Raw genomic sequence first — 21,173 nt, forward strand, 5'->3', positions numbered from 1 at the left:
TACCGTAACTTCCTGGATTAAGGTCCCTGATTGTACGAAAAATCACTTTGGTTTTTAGCTTGTTCTCTGTCCATCTCTTGCAAAATGTGGGCGTTTCTTGCCTTGCAACCGCTGGTTATGAATATGTGTATGACAAGGGGATGTTTCCTCAAAGTGAGTGTTTATAGCTAATTGGAACATACCCCTTTTGGATTTTATGTAATACTAAATTCACCAGGGACCCAATTTCGATGGCCTAAAACACTCACGGGGTCATGCTGGTTAATTTTCTACAACATAATATGTGGGAGTGGACCGCGGCGACGAAGCGTGGTGGGCGAACATACACAGCCACACACTTTGATTTTGTTTATGCTAGGTTCCCACTGTCGTGCCACCCGATTAGATTTTATTACATACTTCGAGAAGGTATTTGTTGAGTAATAAAACCTTCTAGTAGTTTATCGAGGGCTGGCCGTCCTTACCACACGGTACAAATAACACCTTCTTGTAGTTTATCGAGGTTCGGGTGCTTCCGGAGGCCAAAATGGCCGCTTTATATAAATGAGAATTTTGGGGATAACTAACCCGAACCCTAACCCTAACCCTTTTTAAAAGACTGAACTTTGGTCTAATTTAGTTTTTACTTCTCTTAAAAGGGTTGGGGTTATGGTTCGGGTTAGTATTCCCCTATATACTCATTTGTATAAAGCGGCCATTTTGGTATGAGTTCTGGCTTGTTCTGGAATTTGTTGCTTCTAGTGGTGATAATATTTGTACCGTGCGGTAAGGACGGCCAGCCCTCGATAAACTACTAGAAGGTTTTATTACTCAACAAATACCCTCTCGAAGTATGTAATAAAATCTATTGCTTTACGATAGGATTATCTCTATTGAATTCACGATCTGGTACGTTCGGATACGTTTTGGTACTATCAAAACGATTGCTACGACTGACCTCATGATAGGATCACCACGATTACTCTACGATTAAAACAACGATTTCAATCGTAGCGCTAATCGTGATAGTGGGAACCTAGCATTATATATTTATAACGAAAGTGTCTAGTTAGTATTGTTTGTTAAGTATATACCGAGCGATATAGCTGGTGGAATTGAATGGGATTTAGTGTCGTCAGCACAATTCTTCGGCTGCAAGGTATGGTCATTTTATTTCTACGGTCACGTGTTCAACGCGACGTTTCAGCCTCCTCTCCTTCAATTTCTCCAACTGTCATTATTTTGTGTGTATATGTACCATTGCATTTCCTTCATCAACCACTTGCTACCTCACTGATATCATTAATATTCAAGTTCCATCTTATCGGACTAGAAGCAGTGATGAGGTGAAGTTGCGTCCCTTTTCCCACAAAACACATGGAAAACAAACCAGTGAGTTGTATGGCGATCGCGCCTTCAGTCGTGCCGCGCGTACTCTCTGGAATGACCTGCCACTAAGACTTAGACCACTCACCAATTTCAGCCTGTTTAAATCCAACCTCAAAACATATTTATTCAATTAGGCAATAATACTACTAGTCAATCTAATGTTTTTATGGGCATACATTTGTATACTATTCAAAAAAAGTAGGGGATATTTGATTTTGGGGGCATAATACTAAAATATGCAAATGACTACGAAAAAAGTCACTATAGAACCTAACAGAAGAAACATTTCCAGTTACATGTGACGCCCAAACGCACCAATAGCTACCGCATGGAATGCAGGTGATGCTTGGGATCATCATGGGGGTCCAACCCAAGATTTGCACGACTCTGACTTTGAATGTTACAGTCATTGTGGCATTGAATTCCAGGGTGGAAACATCAGTTTAATTGTTTTAGTGACCAGAAAACAAATTTTGATATGCGTCGGCTTACCCAAAATGAAAGGTTACGTGCCCTTGGCATGCTACAGATCGGCACAACACAGGCGGTTGTGGCGCGGACGATGAATTTTTCTCAGTCTGTCATAAGCAGGCTATGGTCCAGATACCGTGATACACAATCTGTACAGGACAGACCACGCTCAGGTCGACCAAGGGCGACAACTCAAGCCCAGGATCGATTTATCCGTACCTTGGACTTGAGAAATCGTGTCATCACAGCAAATCAGATCAGCGCTCGTCTTCAAACAGACACTGGTGTGAGAGTGAGTGGCCAGACGATTCGGAATCGACTGCATAGGGGGCACCTTCGCGCCCGACGTCCTCGCGTGATCCCTTGTTTGAGAGATCATCACATTCAGGCAAGACGTCGTTGGTGTAGGGATCGTCAACACTGGGATAATCGACGCTGGAGCAATGTGATGTTTTCAGATGAGTCAAGGTTCACTGTTGATTTTTTGGACAGACGTAGGAGGGTGTGGCGTCGTCGAAACGAGCGCTTCCAAGACGTTAACGTCATCAGACATGATCGATTTGGGGTTGGTTCTGTTATGGTGTGGGGAGGCATCACTGTTGCTGGAAGAACGGCTTTACATGTTGTTGCAGGGCGTGTTACAGGCCAGTACTACCGGGACAACATCTTGGCAGTCCATGTTATGCCGTTCGCACGACGTCATGGCCGCCCTTTCATCTTCCAGGATGACAACGCAAGATGTCACAGGGCCAGGATCGTTACAGGTTACCTCCAACAACAGAACATCACCACATTACCTTGGCCAGCACTGAGTCCCGACCTCTCCCCCATCGAGCATGTCTGGGACATGCTTGGACAGAGGTTACGTCAACGTCAACAACGTCCTGCCAATGTCCAAGAACTTGCTGCTGCGTTGCAACAGGAATGGGACAATCTGGACCAAAATGACCTTAGACGTCTCATTAGGAGTATGCCACGTCGGATCAATGCTTGTTTGGCAAACAGAGGAGGATTTACCCGTTACTGACTTGGTTGTGATGCTGTGGTAACTTTGCTGTTTGACCCCGGGTATCATTTTACCCTTATAATGGTCAGTCTGTGCCTTACTTAGTCTAACGATCATTTGGAATAAATCGATGAATGTGAACTTCATTTCATTTTGTCATTTGTTTCTTCGTCAGTTTCATTAGGTGACTTTAATAACACTTAAAAATCAAATATCCCCTACTTTTTTTGAATAGTATATATCTTTGAGATTTTTTATGAGTTATTGATAGTTTTTATTTATTTATTATTATGTATATACTATGTGTAGTACGCCCATGTAAAGACGGTTGAGACAATTTGTGTGTAATGGTCTATAAACAATATATATTATTATTATGATGATGATTTGAGTTTCTCAAGTAGTTAAATGTGTTAAGTGTCGTTCGCAACTGCCATGTAGATATCATTTATATCGGGACGACATATTAACTTAAGTTAAGGACTGGTTTTATTTAACCAGCATCCTTCGGATTTAAAAAGTAATTTTATTGATTTAAGATGTCATACTACCCAAAGTCATAGCACATAGCACAGATAACTAACTTTGTTCTAATGTTGCATTCTAGATAACCAGAATGGAACACTAAAAAGATTAAACTTTTTTGGTAACATATTTCATTATTTTGAAAAATAAAGGTTTCATTAATTGATATTGTTTATAAATCATTTTTTATAACGTACATTATTTACATTTATTCTTGGGGATCACGTGGCTAAGTGGGTAGGACGCTGGCTCGCTAACCTGGAGTTCGGGTGTTCGATCCCTGCAATGGCCGAGAAAGTTCATCCAGATTTTCCGGCGTATTTTCCCCTTGTCAGTGATGCAGGACGGAGGGCCTGACAAGCACAGCTGTCTAGGCGTTCGGATGGGACGAAAAACCGTGGTCCCGCGTACATATTGGCGTGCACGTAAAAAGATCCCTTTCATTTACATTTATTCTTGAAAGATGTGATGAATTCGTACGATTATTTATCTTATAAAAATAGACTGAGGGTGTAAGTTGATAACACGGCGTTGAATCAATCATGAGATAACATCATAATATATTAACTTTGTCTTGTCTTTTGCCCTAATACTGTAGCCAGACAGCTTAGGACAAGAGTTAATTTAAATTTTTACCCAGCTGCTACCTATTACCTTATCTTTTCAGATTTGATGGCACTACTTCCTCCAAAATTATTATAGCAGTCATCTTAGATTAAAGCTCTGCAAAAACCTATAGCTGCCAATATATTAGCTTATATACGCCACTGTGTCAACCGAAGTAAGGATGCGCTATATTTTATGCCGATTAACATATGTATTGCCCAGCCCTAGGGCCCGGCTGACAGTCAAACCTAAATTTACCTACCACATCCCTGAACCTGAATGCGCACGCTCGCCATTCTTTCTTTTGTTACACCCGAAGAGCCTCCTTTGGATGAAATATACCTTGGGCGCTTCCATGCTAACACACTTTGTCTTATCCAAATAAGCTGGATCAAGCTTGTCTACGATATCATCCTTGAAGGAAGTGGAAGTAAAACTCCAGGAACGAACGAACGATGTTTTGCTCACTGTGCTTTTTTTAAAATTTATTACATTGATGATTATTGCAGCTTTCGTAATCAATGCATTTTTAAAGCTGTTTAACAGTTTTCGGACTTGTTCTGTTAACGATAAGCAGTTTGTGTGGTGTATATAAATACAAATATCTGGCTACCTAGTTTGTTGCCCATGCACCAAATTACGTTGCGACTTGGCGTATGTTTTGGTATAACTTAAGCTTATGCATTCTTGTGGACTATTTAAATATTTTCCCCTTTTCACGTTGCTCGTCAAATCATCACATATTAATAAACAGCCATATTTTATATTTGCGACAATAACAACACCATGTCAACTTGGTAAGTGGAGGAATGTAACTCGAAATATAATTGAAAGAAGTTACCGTTGTCCACAAACTATCACTGAAGTTGAACTTCATCTTTGGGGGATTCACTTTCAAAAGACAAGAAATACAATGCAGAATGTAGCATCTGATACCCACGGCACCTGCATGGCCGTCCGAGTAATTGCTTCTGCTACTACCGGCAGTACCAATAACACATATATTTCTCGTATCATACACTAAAGCATCCATCCGTGGCAGGGTGCTATTGATAATCCACTAAGCTGAAATGTGTAATACTGCCCTACCAAATTACTATTATCAATTTAAGTACAAACTCGTACTTAAAGTGATTGTTTCGACCAATCACAGTCTTGCATCGATGGTTTAATTTATTCAGTTTCCAAACCATTTTAGTTAAAACCAATTAAATAATTAAAATTGAAAGCCAGATTGTGAAAGTTAGCAAGGACTACTGCATTCGATGATTTAAATAGACACAATAGAGACATACACGTAATGCACGATTCAGATAATATGACACGAAAGGAGAAAATATTTGGTTATTTAAATAGTTGAATCTCCACCCCTTTACCGAAAACCTTGTGAATGGGATAGATGCTATATAGATATTTTTCACATTTGGTCGAATCCAATGGATATTCAGCATTCCGCGACCTTGTGCTTCAGAGTTACACACTCTTTGCCAAAAACCTCGTGAACACGATTTTGTTTAAAACTTGATGTGAAGCATTGGGGTCATGAGAGGAAGAACCGTATCGATTTTCGGCGTTTCGCGGCCTTCTGTTTCTTTCGTTATGCCTCTTGTATGAAGACCTCGTGATCGCGATAGAGGCTACAGACGTCAAACATTAGGACAATGAGGGGATGAGTCCTATCCATTTTCCCTACACTGTAAGAAATAATTCTGTTAGAAACCAGAAAAAGTTCAGGTAGCTGGTTTATCAGAATTTTTGTTTCTGTTACCTTTATTCTGGGTTTTTTTAACAGGGAATATACAGAGAAAAAATCTGGTAAACCAGCTGCCAGAACTTTTTCTGTTGGTTTACAGAATTATTCGTTGTTAAATTAGGGCTTCTGCCAGAAGATTTTCTGTTCTTTAACATAATTATGTTGGTTAAATATAAAACACAATCATTGTAAATAATAATTTATTTTCTGTAAATGTAATTTTTCAGTCAAACATGTACAAAAATATTAAAAATGAACAGAAATTAAGAGCAAGAAATCTTAAATGGCTTCAAATTTTGTGATTTCTGAAGGCCAGGTTTACTACTTTCTGTCGTCTTTTTCTCTTCTTGCAAATTTTGTTACCTTCAATACAAACCTGAAATAAAATGATGAAGCACATACAGGACATGAAATCGAAAGGTGTTAACTTTCCTGCATATGTCATGGGCAAGTTGCAAAATAAGCACGGGTAGCTTTCTTGGCTAATGGTCAATAATCCAGCATCATATTCTCTGAACCATCGCGTTTCTTACACTTTAATATTGTTTACTTGGTCGATTTCAAATTCACAATACAACATACATTTGCATGGCCACATTTGCAGCAAACTGAACAGACAGTACAGAGAGCTGTGTCTTTAAATCCAATAACATAATCAGTATCTACCTATGCTGAAGATTTGCCTTCACACATACATATTATTAGGAAGACTTACCGTCACATCCTATTGCTGGTTTTCCCCTGTTCTTTATTCTGCATGGTCAGCACACATTCAAACATTCACCGACATAAATTAAGTCTGCGACGCGCACGCGTTAACCGAATCCAACAGTATAACTATGTGAATTAACAGAACAATGCCGTTAATATTCAAGTTATTCTGGAATATTACAGTGTATTCTCCGTCTATCTCTACCGAAATGTGGTTGTGTCTTGCATGACAACCGTTTGTTAATAAAATATGGGACGGCAATTTAAATTGTAATTTAAAAACTTATACAGTGGAACACTGTTACGTAAATAAAGTTTTGTTTAAGAAATATAAATTCCCTTTGAACAGATTCGTTCCCTGATCAAAGCAATCTCCACGGTATTCATTACATATACTTTTAAAAGTAAATGTTGTTGATATTGGATATCAGAGCGTTAATAAATGCAAATGCAGTGGACACACCCTTTCAAAACGTGATAATTAGAAGTTTGACGACATAGATGTTTTGTAAGTGCATTATGTATACAGCTTCGACCGAAATTTGACAAGGATATTCTCCGGGCCCTCCGGTTTCCTTCCACTGCTAAAGACCCCTACGCGCAAGCGAATTATTGAAATAAAATTTAACCATATGTTAGTCCCGAAATGACCTAGTTTGTGTCGAGTGGACGTTAAACCATTTCTCTCTCTCTCTCTCTTTTTCTCTCTCTCTCGAGAACCGAAATGATCAAGTCTGCCTGCCAATTCCCTCATAAAAATACAACATATGGTTTTCTTTAATGTAGTTTCCAACAGATACTGTCTGTAGTCGGATTAATCTGAAATTGTTTATTTTTCATATGTAATTTCATATATCACTGACAATTGTTTATTTTTCATATATCACTGATTGTACGCCAATCGCTATTTTGCCATTGTTCAACGGCTACGCCAGATGTTTGAAAGGCAATGCCACAAAATGAGATCACTGACTCTTGATTTAATCTGAAAATTATCCCAGAAACTGTTACCTCTTTGTTACAACCACGCAAAGTTACTATAATGTATAAATATGATGTAATATAATATGAATACGAGAATTAAAGGCTTTTATAATGTACAACTGTAATGTAATATGTGTGAATACGAAGATAAAACTTTATTATAATGTATAAATATGAGGAATACGTCATAGCTAACTGGAGACACACGATGGCTAGAATAATCTGAAATCAAGCCACTAAATTCAAGATTGTCCCAAAACCAGAAACCCCGTACTGTTTTATTTGTACACAAGAACTGATCGATATGATATTAATTGACATCAAAAAGCTATGGCTACTCCAAGGAATGAGTTTTTCTGAAAACAAGAAATCTCATAGAAAAAGTTAACAATAATCTATCAATATTTTATCTACTTATTCATTTACGGGTAAAGAACACACGTTTTACTTAGCAACAGAGATGTTTACTTGATTAAAATATCAAAACATTAATATTCTTTGTATGTATTGATTATTTTAATGCATTTCGTGATATGACAAATATTACACAACCATGGGGAATATAAGGTATACGACCTGTAAATCATTTCATTGAGAAAACTAAACTTTGGAAAAGTAACATGTCGAAATATGCTGAACTATTTTTACTGTGTTTATTTGTTCAAATTTATTGTTTAATGACTGCTACTGGTTGTGAACCCGCGGAAATAAAATATGTGTCCGAAAACCATAATGTTTTAGCAAGCGGTTGGACAAGAATGACATCTGTTGGGAGTCGATCTTTGTGTGGTTTGGAATGTGAACTCGAACTATACTGTGTGGCATTTGCGTTTAACGAACAGAGCGGGGAATGCTATCTGTATGATAGAGATATTACTGATGAAGTTTATAATCAACATTCGAACACAAATATTTACATCAGTAACAAAAGTAAGTACAAATTATTTATTTTATCTGTAGTCCTGTCAGAAACAGGGAAGAAATCATTGGACCTAAGACCTGACCGTAAAAATATTTTAAGTAAAATGTAACTGGGTTCAAATAACTATCCATTTGTCTGTAAACAATGATTAAAATATTCATTCAAATAACGGAAGCTACATTTATTTAACCATTATTTTGCAAACACAACAATAATTACTTTATTACGAATAAATAATTATTATTTGTTACAGGATGTGGGTCATTACCTACCAGACAAAACGCATCACCAGAATTAATGCAACCTACATATCCTGCTGGTGCTAAAGTTAACTACGCATGTACACCGGAGGGTTGTTATGTAGATGGTTCACCCGAGGCTCGATGCCTTCCATCTGGTGAATGGCAAATTCCAACATTTACATGTAAAGCAAGTAAGTTTCAAAATAAAGAAAAACTAAAAAAAAAAAACGAGTGTATACAAATAAAACAAGCGTTATTTTCCATCTCTTTCTTAACCGATGGGGATGTATTAGTAGGCGAGAAGTAGCAGTGCAACAATTAAATGTACTTTTTAAATGCTTGAAAAATTTAAAATGGTATTTAAGGTCTTACTTTTCTGCACAACCGGGTGAATGACGACTGACACATGCCACACTATGGTCTGCTCTAGACCTGCCAGCCACTGGTTTCATCACACCGAAACTTTGTCTAAGTTTGAAAATGAGCAATTTGATTGATAGATGCTTTACAAAAAAATAAATATGCAATTAATTAATGGATGTTATTTATTTCTTTTTGGTTTGAAGGTGTGTGTGTAGGGATGTGGGGGACGCGGTACTGTTGGATTATTATATTTAAAGAAGCGTCATTTCAAGTATATATTTTTATTGTTATAGCCAGATCATGCCAAGAAGCACATAATCTTGGAGTAACAGTTACACCAACCGTAATCATCAAACCGGATCTAAATCTACCAGCTGTGACGGTGTCTTGTGAGATTACCACCAGTGGTGTTTATACTATTATAGGTAAATATTATTTTAATGTGAGCGTATTATGTCATCGTTCCTGTAAGCCGGTTCGCTACAGTCAAATTCGTCGTTATTCCAGAGTTACTGCCCCTTTGTCGAAAACCTTGTTAACGGATTCGTTTTTATACGCCCACATTGAAATGTGGTCGTATATTGTCGTCGCCCCCGTCCGTCCGTCCGGCGTCCACAATTGCCTGTGGACGCTCTAGAGGCCAAAGTTAATATCTGATTGACTTTAAATTTATACACAGTGTTTAAGGTCTTGAGTCGAAAAAGCCTATTGATTTCAGCGATTTCCGATAATAATTGCCAGAGTTATTGCCCTTTATCACTTTGAAAAATCTTGTGGACGCTCTACAGGCCAAAGTTAATATCCGATTGACTTTAAATTTATACACAGTGTTTAAGGTCGTGAGTTATGGCCCTTGATCACTTTGTGATGCTCTAAAGGCTAAAGTTATCATCTGATTGACTTCAGATTGATACACAGAGTTTAAGATCTTGAGACGAACAAGTATATTGATTTTCAATGAATTTTTATGTCTTGAACAGCTAAATCCATGATATTAAAAGTTTTGTATACAAAACGTTAGCATGGGGCAGAACTTTATAAAAACAAACAAATTCTAATGGTTTTCTGATAATTACTTCATGAGTTGTTGCTCTTAATCAGATTTTAGTGTATTATAAATGTTTCATTACCGAAAAAAGTAAAGATATGCAACAACTCTTGTTGACTGCACGGACGATTTAGCTGTTGTGGGCGTATGTTTCGTTGCCTGGCAACCTATCTTTAAATTTGATGTGATGCGAGCTATTGGGATACTGGGAGGGCGAACCCCATCAATGTTCTGTAAACTTCCGTTCCGGAAACATCCCCCCACCCCGCCTTTTCCGAAAACTTGTCAACACGATAGTGCTTACATATTTTCACCCCCGAATTTCGAAGAAAGCAGGGGACTATTAAAATTGGTTCGCCCGTCTGTCTGTCTGTCCGTCACACTTATTTGGACAATAACTCTCCTTCTAACTGAGCTAGAATGTTCAAACTTGGCGTAGGTGTTTATTAGGTCAATGCCTTGATGGAGTTCGAAGATGAGCATTTTCTGCTTAGGGTAAGCAGAGATAAGCAATTTGATTGGTTGATGCTTTGGGACACGATAACTTTAGTTCTAATTAAGTGAGAGTGATGAAATTTGGTGTATAGTTTCATTACATCAATACCTGGACTAAGTTCGATAACGGGCATTTTCTGCTCAGGGTAAGCAGCGCGATAAGCAATTTGATTGGCCGAGACTTTGGAACACAATAACTCTCATTCTAATTGAGGTAAAATGTTCATACCTGGTGTAGGTGTTTATTAGGGTCAAGGCCTTGACGGAGTACGAAGATGAGCATTCTCTGCTTGGGGTAAGCAGAGATAAGCAATTTGACTGGTTGATGCTTTGGGACAGGATAACTTTAGTCCTAATTTAGTGAGAGTGAGGACATTTGGTGTATAGTTTTATTACATCAATAACAATACTTTGACAAAGTTCGATAATGAACACTTTCTGCTCAGTGTAAGCAGACCGATAAGCAATTTGATTGGCCGAGACTTTGGAACATAGTAACTCTCCTTCTAATTGAGATATAATGTTCAAACTTGGTGTAGGCGTTCATTAGGTGAATGCCTTGAACTAGTTCGATGATAAACATTGTCGGCTTACGGTAAGCAGACATAAGCAATCTGATTGGTTGATGCTTTGGGGCACGATAACTGGTTATTATTGAGTGCGAGTGATGAAACTCCGAGTATAGATTCATTATATCATGACCTTGACTAAGTTCGATGATGAGAATTTGCTGCTTAGGCTACGGAGAGATAAGCAATTTGATTGGTCAAGACTATTGAACATAACAACTCTGATTGGGGTAGAATGTTTAAACTTGATGTAGATGTTCATTAGGTGAATGTCTTGACTGAGTTCAATGATTAACATTTCGAGCTAAAGCTAAGCAGAGCTAAGCAATTTCCATTAGCCAATCAGGTGAAAAGGCATTCAGCAATCTTAATTCCCTGAGCCGTCATTTTATCATTTTATCATTTTTCGTAAAAATGGGAAGGAGAAGATGCCATAAACGTGTGTACAGAAAACATCAGATATTACTCATGTATGAAATCCCCCAGATCATGCTCTTTGTGGGTTATATTAAATTATTGTCGTGTGATTGGAAATGTTATTCATAGACTCTGTATATTTTAAGTTACAAAGAAGTGAACTGCGTGCGCAGACATATTGAATGGTGTGTCCAGTTGCAAATTCGAAGAATTATCATGCATAACATCCTATAAGTGTATTGAAGGCTGTAGATAGCTGAAAGATATAAATAAAGATATATATCAAACATACCGTGGAACAGGTGGTTGACGGGTAAATACAGAAGACCAAAAACCATACACCTTTTAGTAGTAGCAATAACACACTTAGAAACAATATAAAAACAATTAGATGCCATATATACTAGGAAATTTACTACTTACAAATTAAATTATACAATTGCCTATTTTATAAAGATATTAACTTACTATATTATTTGATATTTCTTTCTAAAGTACCAAAAGTGGCACCTCCACGCAAATAACTTACAACAGTCTATGGTACATTACACTGGTTTAAACTTCATACAATACTTTTAGTCTGCCTCTAACATATCAAGTACAAACATCTTAAAGACCCCATAATTAGCTTGTTTCGAGAGAGCCATGGTCCTAGCTTGGCACCATTGTGTGCCAACTCCCAACTAACTTACATGGCCGCACTCCGGTCTTTACTCGAGACCTGCCTGGTCCCGTGTTAACTTCTAGACACACTCGCCTATTCTCGTCTCGTCTTCCGATCTCGATTCCATTTTGGGTTTATAAAGCCTTCTAGAAAAGGGATCTCATTACACATCTGGCTACCGCATCATATTAGATGTAACATTCAGTACAGATGGCTTATGACACAAAGGAAATTAAATAAAACAGGCCAACCATAAGTTTATATACTCTTCCAAAAAGTAGGGGATATTGAAATGCAAATACCTATGCAGGTTGTGATATGATAAATAGTCATGGACACTTGACATGCTTTGAGAGTATGTTCACAGATGAAGAACTTATCGCCCCAACAGAACCATTAAGCTGCGTGTGCAACAGTCAATACCGCCATACACGTGGGAGGGGTTCATTGTTAAATTTGACACTTCAAGGAAGGATTGATGAAAACTGCCGCTTGCTGGTTTATCCTATCCATGTTTGCTTTCCTATCGGTTCTTGCATAAGATTTACGGTTAAGCATATCTTTGCTTTAGCACGTTTAATTTGATCGGGAGACTTGTTCGTCGACGTCAACGTCAACCGACAACACTGCAAGAATTGGCCGTGGCACTGCAAGAGGAGTTGGTCAGATTGCCCCAAATCGTGATTGGACGGTTGATTAAGCGCATGCCAAGACGAATTGCTGAATGTCTGAGGATTGATGGAGCAATTACTCATTATTAAGACAAAAAAAAAACGTTTATTTTAACTTTTGACATTGTATCTCTTTGCGAGTGAAATGGGGCCGTCAGATAAGCCGCCCATATGAACTGTTTATGTTCATGTGTAGGCAATTGGCCTGTTATTAACATACACTGGTTACTTCTAATAAAAACAGCAGTGCATTTCCGCAGTTTTGTATTGTTTCTGAATATCCCCTACTTTTTTAAGAGTATATTATGAAAATGACTAATGAATGTCATCAGGAACACCATGGGTGTCGATAGAAGACAGGTTGATATTAAAATCAGTTCCGCTTTCACGTGTCAAGATGGCACGAAGCGTCTGTAACATCTGTCATTATGTAACATACACCATAATACACATAATAATGAATCTATCCGCATTACCCACGTCACTAGCTAGAAACTGTAAGCAAAAGGGCATGTATCACCTGGAACAAACTAATGCGGAAATGCAATCGTTATATAATATAGGCACAACTAATGAAAATCACCCCAAGCAGTACTCTCTAAATCAGGTGAGAAACAGGAATATATAGAGCCCTCTTATTAAAAAGAGAATCATCTGGGAAAATACATGTACTAATATCCCGAGGAGAACTAAACGAATCACGTTACGGAATTAATAACCATGTGAACTGAAAGGGGAAATTATATTGTTTTCAATTCTCAATTCTTAGGTATGGTATAGCGTAATGTCCCAATAATAAAGCTACAACATCCGATCGGAATCCAATACAAGAGTACATTATTAGTTTGCGAATGGGGTTTAACGTGCTACTTTCCTACACCAACCAGGCTAATGTAGACGGGCAGTAGACGGGCATACTCAAGGCAGTGTGCTTTGTGGGAAATATTTAAATGAATAAAACAAGCAGGCTAAAAATGAAAATTGGAAAGTTAATTTTGAATAAGCTCGCTTTCTGTAGCCTTATGAGAGAAAGGGAGAGAGAGAGAGAGAGAGAGAAGAGAGAGAGAGATGGGGTTTAACGTCCACTCGACACTAACTAGTTCATTTGGGGACTAACATAATGGTTCAATTTTATTTCAATAATCCGCTTGCGCGTAGGGGTCTTTAGCAGTGGACAGGCGACCCTGCTCCTTGTCACGTACAGCCGGGGAATTCACCCTCCCGTAGCCTTAGGTATATAAACGTTGCAGACCTATCCCATTTGCACGTTATATATTAAAGGCCACAGTGTAGACAACAGAACAAGTTATACCTTGTCTGTGTAGCTACTAAAATGTGTTATATTAAGGGGCGATACCAGGAACTTTTGCAGGCGGGGGTTTGCATTAATTGTGATATCACGTCTATATCATTATCTCGCGCTTTGAATCCTCATCCCATCCCACGATCTGATAATACAGGATAAAGCACACGACCGTGAAATTTCTCATAAAATTGTTGTTTAACAATTATTTGTATGTAGCTGAGCTGGGGGGGGGGGGCTCCTCTGGATCCGCCCCTGCTATTCTAGCATGGTCCATAATGTATATAATACAGTATATATAATTTGTCATAGTGTATTCAACAGAATATAATGCAACAAATTATAGGTCAAGGTGTAGCACATACACCGTAAAAATGGGAAGGAGAAGATGCCATAAACGTGTGTACAGAAAACATCAGATATTACTCATGTATGAAATCCCCCAGATCATGCTCTTTGTGGGTTATATTAAATTATTGTCGTGTGATTGGAAATGTTATTCATAGACTCTGTATATTTTAAGTTACAAAGAAGTGAACTGCGTGCGCAGACATATTGAATGGTGTGTCCAGTTGCAAATTCGAAGAATTATCATGCATAACATCCTATAAGTGTATTGAAGGCTGTAGATAGCTGAAAGATATAAATAAAGATATATATCAAACATACCGTGGAACAGGTGGTTGACGGGTAAATACAGAAGACCAAAAACCATACACCTTTTAGTAGTAGCAATAACACACTTAGAAACAATATAAAAACAATTAGATGCCATATATACTAGGAAATTTACTACTTACAAATTAAATTATACAATTGCCTATTTTATAAAGATATTAACTTACTATATTATTTGATATTTCTTTCTAAAGTACCAAAAGTGGCACCTCCACGCAAATAACTTACAACAGTCTATGGTACATTACACTGGTTTAAACTTCATACAATACTTTTAGTCTGCCTCTAACATATCAAGTACAAACATCTTAAAGACCCCATAATTAGCTTGTTTCGAGAGAGCCATGGTCCTAGCTTGGCACCATTGTGTGCCAACTCCCAACTAACTTACATGGCCGCACTCCGGTCTTTACTCGAGACCTGCCTGGTCCCGTGTTAACTTCTAGACACACTCGCCTATTCTCGTCTCGTCTTCCGATCTCGATTCCATTTTGGGTTTATAAAGCCTTCTAGAAAAGGGATCTCATTACACATCTGGCTACCGCATCATATTAGATGTAACATTCAGTACAGATGGCTTATGACACAAAGGAAATTAAATAAAACAGGCCAACCATAAGTTTATATACTCTTCCAAAAAGTAGGGGATATTGAAATGCAAATACCTATGCAGGTTGTGATATGATAATAGTCATGGACACTTGACATGCTTTGAGAGTATGTTCACAGATGAAGAACTTATCGCCCCAACAGAACCATTAAGCTGCGTGTGCAACAGTCAATACCGCCATACACGTGGGAGGGGTTCATTGTTAAATTTGACACTTCAAGGAAGGATTGATGAAAACTGCCGCTTGCTGGTTTATCCTATCCATGTTTGCTTTCCTATCGGTTCTTGCATAAGATTTACGGTTAAGCATATCTTTGCTTTAGCACGTTTAATTTGATCGGGAGACTTGTTCGTCGACGTCAACGTCAACCGACAACACTGCAAGAATTGGCCGTGGCACTGCAAGAGGAGTTGGTCAGATTGCCCCAAATCGTGATTGGACGGTTGATTAAGCGCATGCCAAGACGAATTGCTGAATGTCTGAGGATTGATGGAGCAATTACTCATTATTAAGACAAAAAAAAAACGTTTATTTTAACTTTTGACATTGTATCTCTTTGCGAGTGAAATGGGGCCGTCAGATAAGCCGCCCATATGAACTGTTTATGTTCATGTGTAGGCAATTGGCCTGTTATTAACATACACTGGTTACTTCTAATAAAAACAGCAGTGCATTTCCGCAGTTTTGTATTGTTTCTGAATATCCCCTACTTTTTTAAGAGTATATTATGAAAATGACTAATGAATGTCATCAGGAACACCATGGGTGTCGATAGAAGACAGGTTGATATTAAAATCAGTTCCACTTTCACGTGTCAAGATGGCACGAAGCGTCTATAACATCTGTCATTATGTAACATACACCATAATACTCATAATAATGAATCTATCCGCATTACCCACGTCACTAGCTAGAAACTGTAAGCAAAAGGGCATGTATCACCTGGAACAAACTAATGCGGAAATGCAATCGTTATATAATATAGGCACAACTAATGAAAATCACCCCAAGCAGTACTCTCTAAATCAGGTGAGAAACAGGAATATATAGAGCCCTCTTATTAAAAAGAGAATCATCTGGGAAAATACATGTACTAATATCCCGAGGAGAACTAAACGAATCACGTTACGGAATTAATAACCATGTGAACTGAAAGGGGAAATTATATTGTTTTCAATTCTCAATTCTTAGGTATGGTATAGCGTAATGTCCCAATAATAAAGCTACAACATCCGATCGGAATCCAATACAAGAGTACATTATTAGTTTGCGAATGGGGTTTAACGTGCTACTTTCCTACACCAACCAGGCTAATGTAGACGGGCAGTAGACGGGCATACTCAAGGCAGTGTGCTTTGTGGGAAATATTTAAATGAATAAAACAAGCAGGCTAAAAATGAAAATTGGAAAGTTAATTTTGAATAAGCTCGCTTTCTGTAGCCTTATGAGAGAAAGGGAGAGAGAGAGAGAGAAGAGAGAGAGAGATGGGGTTTAACGTCCACTCGACACTAACTAGTTCATTTGGGGACTAACATAATGGTTCAATTTTATTTCAATAATCCGCTTGCGCGTAGGGGTCTTTAGCAGTGGACAGGCGACCCTGCTCCTTGTCACGTACAGCCGGGGAATTCACCCTCCCGTAGCCTTAGGTATATAAACGTTGCAGACCTATCCCATTTGCACGTTATATATTAAAGGCCATAGTGTAGACAACAGAACAAGTTATACCTTGTCTGTGTAGCTACTAAAATGTGTTATATTAAGGGGCGATACCAGGAACTTTTGCAGGCGGGGGTTTGCATTAATTGTGATATCACGTCTATATCATTATCTCGCGCTTTGAATCCTCATCCCATCCCACGATCTGATAATACAGGATAAAGCACACGACCGTGAAATTTCTCATAGAAGTGTTGTTTAACAATTATTTGTATGTAGCTGAGCTGGGGGGGGGGGCTCCTCTGGATCCGCCCCTGCTATTCTAGCATGGTCCATAATGTATATAATACAGTATATATAATTTGTCATAGTGTATTCAACAGAATATAATGCAACAAATTATAGGTCAAGGTGTAGCACATACACCGTAATGTAACATATGTTATTTTAATGGCCATGAAGCAGCCAGAGCAACTAACAGTAACATATTATAAGTTATGTTATAGGTCATAATGGAACATATTTCTTGTTATAGTGCACAGTGTAGACATTAAAACATAATGTGTAAATGTCTGCAAGAAAATGTGGCAATGTCCTTCGTCACGGTCGCTGATTCTTTGTTTCATGTCTCGTTTCGAAATGGACTTTCAATTTTGACTTTGGTACGGACTTAAATATGACGCCAATACCACTACGCTGTGATTTCAAATACAAAACTCAAGAATACACTGTTCTTCTAAACTCCGTTTTACATTAACCAGGACGCATCTCGAATACAACAGTTTGTAACAGCTATGATATAACAAATACAAGCACAGGCATAATTCAAAAATGGAGAGCCTTTAGGTCTCATGCAACCAGTTCTAGTCAGAGTTGCTAACCTCTGAAAAATCTGCATACTGTCCCTCTAGGAATGTCGAATGGTCTATTTTATACCCCTATTTATTAATTATTTGATTTGTTAAATTATGCCAGATGTATGCATAGTATGCATGCCTAATTTAAAAAATTATGGAGAAACTGACCAACCAAGATACTGATTTCCTTATAGAGATGTACATGCACATTTTGGTGCAACTTAGCTGTGATTATTCTCTAATCTGGTTACCTAGATATATAGCGTCACTGTCGGTGCATTTCACCGTTATTATATATGTAGCATTACATTATGTAATGTCAAATGAAACGTTTTAATGAATTTAATACCAATATTATGCGGGCCCATAATATTGCTACACGGTGTCGACAATGAGGTGTATTATATAGGTCATGATGAAGCCAAAATTACATAATGTAATACTTTATATATTATATTACAGGTCATGGTGTAGCTGACAGAACGCACGTAACAGGTTATGAAGCAGCTAGAAGTTTTGTGGGAACGATAAATTACAATATTGATCTGCAACAAATCATAAATATAGTTGATGCCTCGGCTGAATGTGAACAGTATATAAAATTTGAATGTCATGGTGTTGAAATAACTGTAGATGTTGGGTTAAATACACGTACTGGTACATTAGCAACTTATTTAATTGGGGGAGTCAAGGGTCAGAATGATTGTGCTTGTCACCTTAATAATGCCTGTGTTGATGATTTAAAATGTAATTGTGAAAAGAATGATGCTGTATCAAGAGTCGATGAGGGATATATTCGATATAAAGAAGACCTGCCAATTACTGCTATCTTGGTCGGTGATACGGGTATGTATACTGTTTTAGACATTTTGCCCATAGTCCTTTGTCATGTACACCCACACGAAAGTTCGAATTCAATCCCGTGATAGTCTAATGGGCTTTTGTTTATGTTTAGGACAAACTAGATTTTATTTCCTATTATGTTTTCATTATCTTAACAAGTCGTTTTGACGCCTACATGATTTAAATGAGTATTATAATGATAAGGCATTTCCCTTTTTGTGGTTATCCATCGTGACTAATGGCTTTCTGATATTTCTTGTGCAAACGAATTTCTAAGCGTGGCACAAACTACATGATGCAAGTTGGTCATAACCGTTGTCACTCTCTACACCCCAACTATGCCCTGTGTTATACTCCTTGTTAAAAGAAACAAAACTACAATTTACGAAAGCAATCATATGTCTCCTATCAAACACAACACTGAGTAACGATTTTCTATGTTTGTCTCCTGTTTGTCGCTCCGTACATCCTAACTATACACCTTGTTAATCGAAACATAACTACTATTGTACGAAACCAATACCATTTCTCCTGTCGAACACGGCACTAAGGAACTTCAACTGGAATTCGATGAGATAGTTACTTATTTACTAAAAGGTAAATATTTGGGATCTAGAAATTGACCCAAATGTGTCGCAACGCATATAGTAATGTAATCGGATTGTATATAAACTGATTTCCATTCAATTGTTTCCGTTTTGACTCTAATTTCGAATCAGTTATGTCCAGCGAAATACGGCATGAGTCTCAACCAAATGCCAATTTATAGCGTCTGGTTATTCCAGTCTATGCGCACCATCAACTTGGTGTTCTCTCAAGGGTTTATTCAATGGCTATTTACATTTAAAGTGTATTTGTTTTTAAATAATATCTACCTGGGATTCGTGGCGTGGCAGACCCCGAGATTCGAGAATTCACAATGCCGAGATGTAGTCATTGATTTTTATTTTTATTTTTTTATTTTTTATTTATTGTTTTTTTTTTGGGGGGGGGGGGGGCTAGAAAAGCATTTCATTCATTAAACAATGGGTGCATCTGCTAATTTCCGGCACTGCACTTTCAAATCTGACAGTTTAATTGGATAGCATTGTCGTTAAAAGCTGCTTAAAAATCCCATCGTGCATGGCGTTAAAATACGTGACGCCCTACCATGATTTATATCACTATTTCGGCTGAGTTTTGTTTTATTATTATGCGATATAACATCCTAACAATTCGTATATCTCTTTATATTAAAAGTATGTTTTTAATGTTTTGACAGGAGACAGTCATGAGTACGCATATTATACAATCGGTAATCTGAAGTGTAGAGGGTGAGTAGTCCTAAATATATTTATATTGTGACAAACTGAAGATTTTGGATAAATCACTTTATTATATACTCATCTTTGAGCTTAGTTATTTGGTACCTTATGATCTTTGTGTTAGTATATTGGAGTCGCGATGTCTTACTGAGTAAGACGTCGGTTCGCTAACCTGGAGGTCCCGTGGTCGATCCCGGTGACGTCCGAGAAAGTTCACCGGTATTTTCCGGTGTGGTTCCCTTTGTCAGTGGTGCAGGCAATGTACAACATATAGCCGTTCGGATGGGACGAAAACCCAGGACTTGTGTGAACATTGGTGTGCACATAAATGAACCCATGGGAGTTGGAATTGCTCTCAGGGGAAAATTGCCCTCATAGCACACTCCATGACGTATGTCCGTCTTCATTGGCCCAGTCGGAGCAGAACAATGGGACGTCAATCCACATTTCATTTCATTTAGTTAATATATTTAATATAAGATACCTTTACTTGAGCAGTATGTAAAGAACTTTATAAAAACTCAACAAGTAGCAAACAAGGTGTTTATTCCTGTGATATCATTTTGTTTTATTGCAGATAATTAGAAGATAAAGTTGGGTTAAAGGAACAACAACCGAGATCGTTGGCAATAATATAGATCTCTATAAAGTTAACATATGTAATTAAGCCCATCCGACTATCTAAAAATCTTCGTGAGTTATGGCCTGGCTTGTAAACGTAGGATGTATGTGTGACATCAATAGAAATTAATGACTATTACTTATATTGATAGATGTTTGTTTTTTTTTTGGGGGGGGGGGTTTAAGCATAAACTAAATGCATTTCTTTACTTATACCTGTATGAGACAACACCATGTCCTAATTTATGAGTTAATAGCTGCGAGAACCAGTCAGATGGTGAGTAGTAACTCATACATTACGTCTTAAGAGTCAATTTTCGACCATTAGATGCTAAAGAAACCGAATCCTGACAAAATGGCAATATGATCCTCAGTTGCCCCAAAAAGTTAAGCTAAAGTAAAAATTAAACTGGACTGATGGAAACACTGATCTTACTCCGGCATTATACAGTGTTTTCACTGGAATTTCATCAAAAGCTGGG

The 21,173-nt window shown here is 37.8% G+C and overlaps 1 long non-coding RNA gene across 1 annotated transcript; it reads left to right on the top strand.

The window, feature by feature from the left end:
• Positions 1 to 9,253: 9,253 nt before the first annotated feature.
• On the top strand, positions 9,254 to 20,743 carry LOC126812265 (uncharacterized). Its single transcript, XR_008786255.1, has 4 exons — positions 9,254 to 9,376; positions 18,386 to 18,769; positions 20,028 to 20,079; positions 20,648 to 20,743. It is a non-coding gene; the product is annotated as an uncharacterized LOC126812265 (long non-coding RNA).
• Positions 20,744 to 21,173: the final 430 nt, after the last annotated feature.

Source organism: Patella vulgata, chromosome 2, assembly GCF_932274485.2.
Source record: "Patella vulgata chromosome 2, xgPatVulg1.2, whole genome shotgun sequence".
Lineage (NCBI taxonomy): Eukaryota > Metazoa > Mollusca > Gastropoda > Patellidae > Patella > Patella vulgata.